Raw genomic sequence first — 12,341 nt, forward strand, 5'->3', positions numbered from 1 at the left:
CACATTGAAGCGTCACAAGACAGCATTTTCAGAAATCAATAATACAGAAGTAAATAGTTATTTAAAAAACTCGCAGTAGCACAACGCTCTCCGATAAAACCTATTCTGCGATCGACATTTAAAAGAAAGAATTCTCTAAACTGATTCACTTTTCCGCGTTTTTATAATCTCAATGAAAAAGATTGAATGTTCTAGAAAAATCCTCAGATTTCGAGTTCTTACTGCCATAATTCTTACATTTCCCATGATTCTGTTTCTTTCGCCAAGGTCACCGGAATTTGTCGCCAAAGCTAAGGATAATTTACTTGCCATCTATTCAACATCCATTAAAACATCTGTAAAACATTCTTTCTACTGTGAGACTAACTGTACAGAGTAATAATATTGCAGATTAATAATATTAGCATACATGAAGTTAGAAACAAAAAAAAAATCTTTTTTAGCCCTTTTCCAAAGTGCAACAATTCAAACATGCTATTCAAGATTAATCAGATCATATTTCCGAAAACCTCTGCAGAATTCAAATAATTTGATCAAAATCCCAAGTGTTTACATAAAAGTTTCTTTTCCACTTCAAACATTAGCATATAATCAACTCGATTGCAGCACTTCATAAACCAGCAACTCAACTACCTCATCTTGTCACATTACTTCCTCTTAGTTCGCTCTCCTCGACTTAAATGTTATTTTAAGCTTATTTATACTATAACTAAACTAAAAGTATTAAATGTTAGATAAAGTAAATATGAAATTTTTTTAATACGCCATTTTTTAACTATAAAAAAAACAATTCCAAAAGGCAAAATGCCAATTTACAATTACCTAGATTTTAAACACAATCAAAACTAAAAACATTTTTTGAGCACAAAATTAAAATTTGCCTATTTCTTTCTAAGCCTTCCGCAGATGAAAGAAGAACTTAAAAGGATTATTATAAAAAATGATAGTAACATGAATTTATGTCTTATCAACAAAAGCACGTAATCTAAGATATCGCATGATTATATTTTGTAATAGTTCTAGTATGAAACACGAGCGAAAAAAATATGTATAAATGTTTACTCAAGAAATGTTATAGTGCTAAGAGCACTGTCATTATATTTACATATTATTCAATTATTTAACAAAACGAAATTCTGAAGATTTTTGAATATTTAAATTTAGTTAATATTGTTTCAAATTTTGTGTTCAAAAATATATTGAAATGTTATTAAAAAATCGGCCTATACCACAGCATTTTCTGTACAGAAAGTAGTATCGTATTATGTACAACACTCTCCTTGAGGTGTTATTTTAGAATGCTCTCTTCAACGACGTATTAAAGTTTTATAGTATTTTGTTACAGTTTTAAAAATAGTAAGAAAAAGTTTACTTTTGTTCCATTATTTGCATACCTTAATTCTAACATTCCTTCCAAATCGTTTTATTAAATGTATGTAAGACATTTTAATTTTTAAAAAATATCATTTATTTAGAAAACAGTAATAAAAACATATTATATACAAATTTGTCTTTAAAACCCATATACCAAATTTCATTTGTCTAACTCAAAGCGTTTTTGTGTTTTCGCCATTCACAGCAGTAGAGGCAATTTCCATAAATATGTTTTTCGAACTCAGCAATGTTTTAAATTGTGGAGATTCAAGTTCGATTTATTTATTTTACGATTAGAGTACTTTCTTTTTGTATATTTTATACACGAAAAAGTTATCCACGGTACAACTAGACTAACCTACAATTAAAAATATCACTTTATTTGTGAATCAAATTAGTTCATCAAAGTGGCTTGCACGATTAAATTAATTATTAATATGATGAGCGAACAGTATGATGGCGAAAAATATTTTTCATAATAAGCTGAAACAACAGCAAAAAATATCTGCCTTTGTTTAAAATTTAAATAAATATTTGCAGATAGTTGCGATTAATGTGCTATAACAAGAATAGCGGGGAAAATACACAACTTCATTCGTCATAATTAGTTTTTCGCAATTTATATCAAATCAGAATAAAAATGTAAAGCATGAAACTAAATTAACATTCATTTACATTTATAATGAAAATAAATTTCTTTAAAAAAAAAAGAGCCCGAAACTGACTGAAAATAAAAAATTAGTGTCTTATTATTTTAAGGAACATTAAGTGCAAGCGAAAAGAGCTAAAAAATTATTGAAAATATATTGAGAAAAATCTTTATAAAAATATAAAATTTCCTATTGTATTTTTTATTATTGTACCGGTATTTTTAATAATATGCTATTTACTTCGTTCTCTTTACAACACGGACTCACAATTTTTTTCCCTTCACATATTTTCATCATTTTATTTATTGAAATATTATTTATTTGTTGAAAAAATGAATGGTGCCATTAGCTTTTGCATATGTTTGATTAAAAGAATTTTTTATGTGCGTTTCTAAAGGACTTCTTTGCGTGGGAATTCTGTAATATAATTAAATTTGTTAAAACAATTGGTCTGTATAGTTAACGTTGACGTAAATTAAATGTGAAATTAAAAACTTAATTTTCTTTTTTTAATTTTCAAAAAAAAAACTATAATTATTCTCTGAAATAAAAGGCCGTTTTCCTGACAATAACAATACTCTCACAATTTTTTCTTCTTCTTATCTAAAACTACTCTAAATCATAACAAGGCAATCTTCAAACAATAAGGTTCTATTTTAAATAAATAGACGAATAAAATAAATGAGACCCTGAATGATTAACATAGACATTTAAGCTTTTACAAGCCTAGAGTAAGCATCCAAATTTTGTAAGTTTCTTTCGTGTTTCTTTCCAATAATGGTTGTCGATTTAAGATTATAAATATTAGAATAATTGTATTCTATATGCATTTATATTAAAAACAATGAATGAAAATATGGCATCGTGTAGATTGCTCAGGCACTATATCACACATGATCAAATTGTTATTTAAATGTGACAGTAAAACAATTGAACAATTTACAAGATCAAGCCAAAAGTATCACATGTTATATATTTCATTTTTTTTTGTTTTTGTTTCAGGCCTATATTTAAGACATATACCACGTTTGAAAGCAGCATTAAGCCATTTTTGTTCAGAACTCTGGTCAGATGACGAAGACGACATCTGAATCGGTACTCTCTCTCTAAAGTTCCACAACGCACCAAAAGAAGATTTCCCACGGTGTCAACTAGGTCCGTAGACATTCGACGGATCATTAGTAATATCGGGTTTCGAAGCTTATTACTAGACCACCGTGACCCTCACGACAATTTACACACCCGTAATAATGCAAATCCGATAAAAACATCAAAATAAGCAAAATTGAACTTTTTAAAGTTTACGTATAAAAGAACAAGTTTTAGAATGCAAAGTAATGTAGAAAGGAATTATTATATCCTACAATTCTACAAAATAAATTCAGTCCTTTTTTATTCTTTCAAGATCGCTCGGAAAAGTTCATCCAAAAGATATAGAATCATTAAATTAAAATATGACAAAAAAAACATAAAATTTTCCAATATACGTTTCGCATATCTGCAAAGTCTGTACATATTATAAGAAGGAAAATATTGATTAATAGTCTCTCTTCGGCTACAAATATTGTTGTGTATATTACCTTGAGTCGAAATTTTTAGTTTTAACTATGTTAAATAAATTATTTCTGTTTATTCGCAACCTTTTCGGTAAAGTATGCAACAATGGTTCATGGAAAGCAGAGCTGGTATTTACTATCAGCACTGTAAAATATATGACTTATTTTATAGAAAAATGAAATTGACTGCTTATGTTTGACTTAAACAAAACACGTTTTGTTATCCTCCTTTTTCCTAAGAAAATCAATTCAGAATTTATATTACGTCAATTGAAATCTGAAATCTGTTTCTGAAGGGATTTTTTAACAATTTTCTCAAAAGATTTGTAAAGCCCTGCGGGGAAATGAGTGGCTTTAGCCGAAATCCCTTTTTCGAGAATTCTCAGAAAAAAGGATCCATAGTTTGCAACATCAATTCAGACAAACGCCCTCGCAAAATTTGTAAAGAGTGTTTTTCTGACACATTGAATGTATCAACAGATAAAGATTTCAATTCAACATTTTCATTGAAAAGCAGTATTTTAAATATCGCATTCTATTTGATAATTAATCATCCATGCATGTGTTTTTTTCTGCGAGAATTACTCCAATTTGAATATCAAAGTTCATTTTCTAAGTCACCATCTGGGAATTTATATAAACATCTTTCTTGGAAATTTTCTTTCAGCAATGCTTCTACTTCTTTATTTATATATTTTTTTAAAAATGCCCTGAAGGATATGTCAAGTAATAAAGTTGTTTGAACTCAGAATTGCTTTGTATCATTTTTGGAAAAGAGAATATTTCGAATTCGTTTCAACGATGTTTTATTAACATTTGATATATATTTAAAAAAAAATAATGAAATACCAGACAAAAAATTGCTTTAGAATGCATCATTCAGTATTTTATCTGGCGTCGTAAAACAATTAAAATCTGGAAGTTTAATCTAAAGTATAGTATGCATCATCAATTTTCTTTTTTTTTTTTTTTTTTTTTGTTACTCGAACTTTTTATAAAAATCTCAATGGTGCTTTCTGTCTTTGTTTCAAATATATGAAGAAAAAAAATTCGAGAAAAATTGGTAGCAATTTAAAAACGCTAGAATATGTTAATTTGCAGAGTAAAAAGCAGCAAATGAAGTATATCGTTAATCATATTGAAAAAAAGCTTATAATCTCAAAATTATCTTATCGGTAGCTTTTCACGTTGTCAGTGCAAAAGTCATCAGGCTCTCAGGCATTGGCGATTTGGCACACTTTGGCGATAGAAAAATGCGCCAAACCAGATTTGTTTTGTTTTTGGCTAAAATTGGTTTTAATCAAAATTAATTTTTGGGATAAGATTTAAATCAATCTGAACATACTCATTGTTTATCAATTCATTGCAGTGTTGTTGGAATATTAATAAGCCAAGATTAATGAATAATTTCTCGCAAAATTTAGCAGAAAAAAACATTTAATATTTCAATATCATGACAATGTTTAGAATTATAAAGAAGTTTGCTGAAATTTTTTGGGGATAATATTAAATACCATTGTTTTATCAGCACTCAACACAAATATTAGACAGACGAAAAATTTTGATTCCGTTTCGATGCAAATACAGATTTAAAGTTACATTTTTGTAAATTTTGAGCTGTTAGATTCATCAAATTTTATATTAATATTTTCACTTAATAACCAACTTTTATTAGAAAATATTGAACAAACGTAACTGACTGACAACTTAAACATATATGCAGTAGTTTTCTACGCAATGTTAAACTAACTGTAATGTTAAAAGAACAAAATTATTTCGCTCTCCGTAAAAACTCCAGTTGATAGATTTGGCTACACGGCAAATGCCACAATCGCAGTTTACTGGTAATTTTGGAAACAAGTGTTGAGCTCTTGCCAAGAACCTGCGACCCTCTTTCCCCTCACAACGAGCGCAGCTTATAATTCATATTCCTCGAGATTTCTTTTGGCACGGATGGACAGATTTCTGAAAAGACATTTCACTTAGTTTGTGTCAGTTTATTTGCCTTGTCTTGGAGCTTTTTTTATGTGTTGCTCTGGAGTTTTCAATAAAATTTTGGCGATATTTTCTCAGGCTCAAAACTTATTGACGTAAGTTCCAAGGAAGTATAAAAATAACATTTTTCACGGAAAGAGTTTTTGTGGTATTTATTTCAATTTTTCTAATTTAAATTTCTATAAAAAAAATATGCAAATTTTTGGGAATGTCAGTTTTTAATTATTTTTTAACTTATAATATGCAGAAAAATGCTTTTTATACTATAATGTGCATAGAAAAATAATCCATACTAATAAAATTGATATCTTACGTACTAGAAATAGATGAATTGCAAATTTTTAAATCTTCATCGAATATCTGTAGTTGAAACAACTGCTAGGTTATTTGAGATATTATCTGCTCTCGTTAGATTTTTTATTTTGAACGAGAATTGAATAAAAACAAAAATAAAAAATAAATTTAAAGTTAAATAACAGATAATTTGACTCAGAAACATATTTTTACCACAGATAAATTACTTTGTCAGATTTTTTATAATGAAAATATATTATATATAGTTTAAAATATATAATTAATTAGTTATATATAGTTTTTATAGTTTAAAAAATTATATAGCATTACGGCTTCTATTCATAAATCATTTATACATAAGAACAATGATGTCAGCGCTCTCTAGAAAAATATATCGAATTTTAAAAATAATGGGAATGTATATTCAGTCTCTTCATTTACAGGGTGCGGCAGGAAAACCAGGACAAACAATTTTTAATGTAATTTGAATAAAAATAAATAAATTAACAAAATATAACAAATAATACTAAAAGCAGATTTTTACTAATAAATAAATTTAATTTCTTTCAAAGTGGCCATCTTCTGTAGTGATGCAGATGCCTAAACGCCTATTGAAATTTTCAGCAAAGGGCCGCAAGTCCTCTACCTATCCCATTCCCGCCGAAAACATTGCTTTAGAGAATCCAAACTTTAGTGCGGCTTTCGACTCCAAAATGGATCATTCACTGTAATCATAAGATGGAGATTCGGCGAATATTGTACCCACTCTCCAGATGATATCAAGTCCGGAAAATGCGCCTTGCACCGTCCTTTCAGCCTTGTGAGCTGGTGCTGAGTTTTGTTGAAACTCCCACTTTACATTGCCGAGGTGCATTTTGGAACACGGAAATACAATTTCTAGAATGTCCCGCTGATTCACTTTTTGATTTATTTTAAGGCCTTCATCCACAAAGGCCAGAGATGTTTAGCCGTTTGCTCAAATTCAGTCCCACACCATGATCGACTTTGGATTTTTGCGATGTTCAACAATTGTTGAAGTGCTTGGAGCATCTACATACTAGATCCCATAATTCTAGGAGTTATGATCTTTTGGACGGTAAAGAACTTCTCATCAGTAAAAAGGAATCTCTCTCAGCGCTAACTTGCGGCCCGTTTGAAAAGTTTTCGGCGTCTTTGGAGCTGCACGAGTTTGGTTTCTTTAGTGAGATGCTGATTTTTTGGAACTCGTAAGGCTTCAATCCAAGTTCTGTTTGTCTCATTCGTTGCACTTATCAGTCTCTTATTCCCAGTTCACGAGCGATCTTTCTTATGGAAACCATCGAATTTCATTGAACTCGCTTTCTGATAACCTTATGGCTAATGAAAGTGTTCAATACACGTTTTTGTTCATTTCCTGGATTTTGACCATGATTGCCCAGCTCTTTGAAACGATAGGTTGCATCAGACACTGTTTGCCGAGACACATTAAACAAACGACTTAATACTGTCGATTTTCTTGCTTAAATAATTCTGATATAGCATATCTTTTGCTTGGCATAGTAAAAAAAGTTAAAAATAAATAAATACGTAAACTAAAAGATACATCATCAAATATGTTATAATTAAAGTGGTAGACAAAAAGAAATGAACAAAAATTAAAAAGAAATTAATTAACTTCTATTCTATGATATAATAACTTTATCATAAGTTTTTTTTTTTTTTTTTGCCGCAAACCGTATTTTAAAAGAAAAGTTAAGTAGCAATTCTAGATTTTTGTAATATGCAAAAAATTATAAAATTATTACTTCAGAATTGTATTAAGCATATTAAATTATATTCCGATTCATATACTATTCAAAAACTTGAATATTGTATATTAAAAATTTTTAAAATTATAGTCATACATGGAAAAATTACTATTTATATATATTTTTTATTTTAATAACATATATCATTGTTTCATAGCCCAAATTTGTTAACACAGTTTGAAAATGTTATTTGCTACCTAGAAGTTTTACAAGTATAATTAATAAACAAACATTTTTTTTAAATTAGTAATTTCTTTTAGCATTAAATGATAATTTTTCTTTTTAAAGTATTGAATTTTTCTTTGTCATCTAAAATGCTTCTCAGCGTATTTGTCTTCTTTTGAAATTTAAATGATTATAAACCGGAATTATATTCTTGAATTCTTTAAAGTTATTCTAAAAATATAATTATCATACTACGCCTAATTTCCCCTTGTTTCAATACGTCATTTCAGACTATTGATTGAATTTAAGATAACCAGCCTCTTTTGCTCATAAATTTATACCTTAAATGTAACTAATATCCAAAGCTGAAAGAAATTTCTCAAATAGCAGCAATTATGTTATTAACAAAATCAAGTTTGTTTTTTTCTAAAAATTTTAATCTAAAGCAAGAACTTTTTTTTTTCAAATTATAAAGTTAAAATCTGTTTACTTAATTTCATTACATAAAATTCCGTTTATTAATTATTTATCACTTTAGAAAAAGATAGCGAAGTCGTATTTTGTTTATATAGAAACTACAACAATGTGTTGCTTTCTATCTCATTATCCATAATGAGATTTTTAATATATGGAATAAAAGTATAATATTTTCGGGAAAAAAAAGGTTATTTACAGATTTGATAAAGAATTGCAAATCTGTACAGAATCTATAAAAGCTAATAATTTTGCTAATTTTTATATTGAGTAGCAAAATAAGCATACATTTCCTTAATATTGAAAGAAAATTTCAAATAACAATGCCTTTTTAAATTATAATAAATTATGCACAAGATACATATTGATCATCATGCACAATTATTTTTATATAAACATTTAAAAATGTTATTTCAAAAAATTTCTACCAGTGGTAATAACATCTCGTTACGCTTGTAAGTGTTAATTTTCCAAATAGTAAAATGAAAAAAGTAAGTTAGCAGTGCAGACAATTATAAGTTTAATTATTCCGAAATGCTATGTTACGTAAAATGCATAAAAACATCAAAAACTTGATCTAATTTTGAGAAATAAAATCACAATATGGCTTCCTGGGGTTTCTCCTAGTATTATGAATTTTCACGTTTTATACCTCCCTGGGTTCGAAAAACCCATTTTTGGAAAGTGTCCATCTGTCTATCTGTGACAAAGATAATTCAAGAACGCTTTGAGCTAGATGGTTGAAATGTGATATACGGTTATTATACCAAAATTTCAGAGTTCTATAAAATTTTGATTAAATTCCGTTCAGAGGAAGTCCGGCTGTTTGACTATAAGTTAACACAACTGAAAAACGAAGAAAGCTAGATAGATAATAATGTTACAAACCTGTAATTTTGCTTCCCAGCAAGACGAATAGTGTCATCCTAAGAAAGACCGTTGTACGATCTGTCCTGTGTGTGCTGAGCGGGTGCCGTGTCAATGAACTCAGAGGTTGGCGATTAACTTGGCGATCATTTGGCGACTTGGCGTTGAATTTGGCGAGTTTGGCGACTAAATGGATACTACTGGAAAGTTCGAGAACTTTCACGATCCATCCACTAAGACCCGACATACAGCCAGGTACGCCCTGATTGGTCTGAAGATTCTAGCCCCGCCTCCCGGAACTATAAAAGATGGGCAATCTGAAGTTGAAGAAGAAGTCGTGTGGATAGTCAGAGGTGGTGTGTGTGAGAGCAGTCGGAGTCGCCGACAAAATAAGAGCTCTTGGAGGATTAGACAGCAAGAAAGCTGCTGAACTAAGGACTAGTGATTAAATGTGCAGCGTCATTACGATTTATTGGCGGTATTTATTGTAGTAGAAGAAAAATTTTGTAACAATATTGCTATATAGATACAGGTGCTTACACTGATTAACACCTATAGTATAGACACCCGTCAAATTTTGAGCCAAATCCAACTATAGGTTAGCTGTCTGTCGGTCTGTACTTTCAGAAATAAATAAACGCGATCATTCAAAAACGCAATGACTTACATATATCAAATTTGGTGTGAGAATTTGTGACTGAGTTTAGTGCAGTTTCGTGTTGGTTGAGAAAAACATGCCTAAACACAAATTCGATTTTGGGATACTATTAACCTCATTCCAGGGATTAATGGCCAAAACACTCGCCAAGGATCACAAGATAGAATCAGTAAAAATACTAAATTTCACGCCAAAAGTTAATATTTAGTAACTATTGTACGCCAATACCAAGTAAGACATTCTCTGACATGACAAATTTATTAGAGAGCATGCAAGAAAGAGAGACCACTCCCGCTAGTTTTATTATTATTTTATCGTACAAATCAATATACTACTAAATCATCTGACTTCGCATTTCTTCTCTGAGAGCGAAAAAAGAAAATGCACAACATTTTGCTGTTTTTCACCCTTTCTCACAAGTTTTCTCCCTTTTATCTTATTTATGCTCTTTCAACGTTAAAAGCAAAGGACGTAATTTTATCGCCTTTGCTTCATTGAGAAGAGTGTTTCCCACATCCAAGTTTTAAAAATATTTTCATGTCAATTGCATCACATCAACACTAATTTTAAAATATTCCTTCTGCATCGCACAAGCCGTCTTCGGTCAAAAATATAAATAAATGAATGAATCAATGGCAAGTCTCCAAGTTTAGATAAGAAGCATAAACATTTCATATCTGCGCTTTATGTCAAGTCATTTATCATTTGTCAGATAAAATCAATGAGGTACACAAGTTTAGATTTCTCTTCTTAGCAGAGCTGACCGTTCAAGATGATGGCAAAATCTGGGCCTTATCAGCTTATTCGGGACTGTGAAATGATTAACATAACAGCAAACAATCTCTCGTGTGTAGGGTTTCCAAGCAGAAGCGTTTATTGAAGTAATAGATGATAAGATGGGTTCGTGGAAGCATCTAAATATGTATAATATAATTAGATGGTCGATAATCTTGTTGCACCACATTACTTCATTATTTCTCGTGTGACATTATTACATTTTTTTTTTTTTTTTACTTTATAAAGGGTGTCCCAAAATTAACGCAAGATCTGAATTTGCAACCATTTGTAGAAGCATCTAAATATAACTTGTACAATATAATTAGATGGTCGATATTCTTTTTTGCACCATTTTACTTCATTATTTCTCAAGTAATCTTTTTTTTATTAATTTATAAAGGGTGTCCAAAAATTAACGCAAGATCTGAATTTGCAACCATTTGTGGAAGCATCTAAATATAACTTGTATAATATAATTAGATGGTCGGTATTCTTGTTGCACCATTTTACTTCATTATTTCTCAAGTAATCTTTTTTTATTAATTTATAAAGGGTGTCCAATAATATGTAATTTATTTTGCCCGCCATTATTACAAAAAAACTGCTAAATAAAGTATGCTGAAATCAAAGTCATCAAAAGTTTTTATGAATTTCTAGAATGAAATTTAAGTCCTATTTTGGCATAAAAGAAGACAATTATCTATTCATTCTTTACAGAAATATAGTATAACAAAATTAATTCAAGGAAACATTATGTCATAGGTTTTCAAAGTTAGTGTGGATTATTTATAAATAATTTTCACATTTGTCTTTCACTATATGCAGATCTTGAAAAATCTATTATTTATATAGCACATATTGACATAAAAATTAAATTATTAATTACAGTTATGAATTTCAGACGCTGGTATTTCATTTTATTACCTGTTTAAAGTTAAACTGGTCTCTTATTTTAAAAAATAACTTCTGTAGTATTTATTTCGAGATCTTTAGATGGTTTATACTTTCTAGTTTAGTTAAATTAACGTCCCGTTTTAAAGCAATAGTAGGAATATTTTAGGATGCACCTCAAATTTTGAACGTCGATTAGATGACGAAGATGACAACACCCCTTTCAAAACTTCCACACCACACCAGCGGGAGGGCGCTCGGCCCTGACGGATTTAACATGTTCCGGACCAATTTACACGTGGGTTCTTCGGTGGAATCGGGTCTCGAACTTGAAACACTCAGATTTCGAAACCGAAACCTTACAACAAGGTCAACACGGTCCCTTTACTTTCTAAGAATATATTTAATTTCATTCCACGTAGAAAGCATTAGTTGCCTTATTATAACTTTGTTGCTTAAAAACAACATATTCATAAAATAATTTTGTTAAATTCTAATTCACTGAAATAATAATGGCTTTATGATTTAAAAACAACATAATCATAAAATAATTTGTTAATTTCTTATTCACTGAAATAATAGTGGCTTTATAGTTTAAAAACAACATATTCATAAAGTAATTTTGTTAATTTCTAATTCACTGAAATAATAATGGCTTTATGGTTTAAAAACAACATAATCATAAAATAATTTGTTAATTTCTTATTCACTGAAATAATAGTGGCTTTATAGTTTAAAAACAACATATTCATAAAGTAATTTTGTCAATTTCTAATTCACTGAAATAATAATGGCTTTATGGTTTAAAAACAACATAATCATAAAATAATTTGTTAATTTCTTATTCACTGAA

General features: G+C 29.3%; 1 protein-coding gene across 4 annotated transcripts in view; it reads right to left on the reverse strand.

Annotated features, from left to right (window-relative positions):
- The window catches only part of LOC129957213 (high affinity cAMP-specific and IBMX-insensitive 3',5'-cyclic phosphodiesterase 8B-like), a 517,725-nt gene that overhangs the window by 448,203 nt on the left and 57,181 nt on the right, over nucleotides 1-12,341 (reverse strand). The gene's annotated exons all lie outside the window — the stretch shown is intronic.

Source organism: Argiope bruennichi, chromosome 2, assembly GCF_947563725.1.
Source record: "Argiope bruennichi chromosome 2, qqArgBrue1.1, whole genome shotgun sequence".
Classification (NCBI taxonomy): Eukaryota; Metazoa; Arthropoda; class Arachnida; order Araneae; family Araneidae; genus Argiope; species Argiope bruennichi.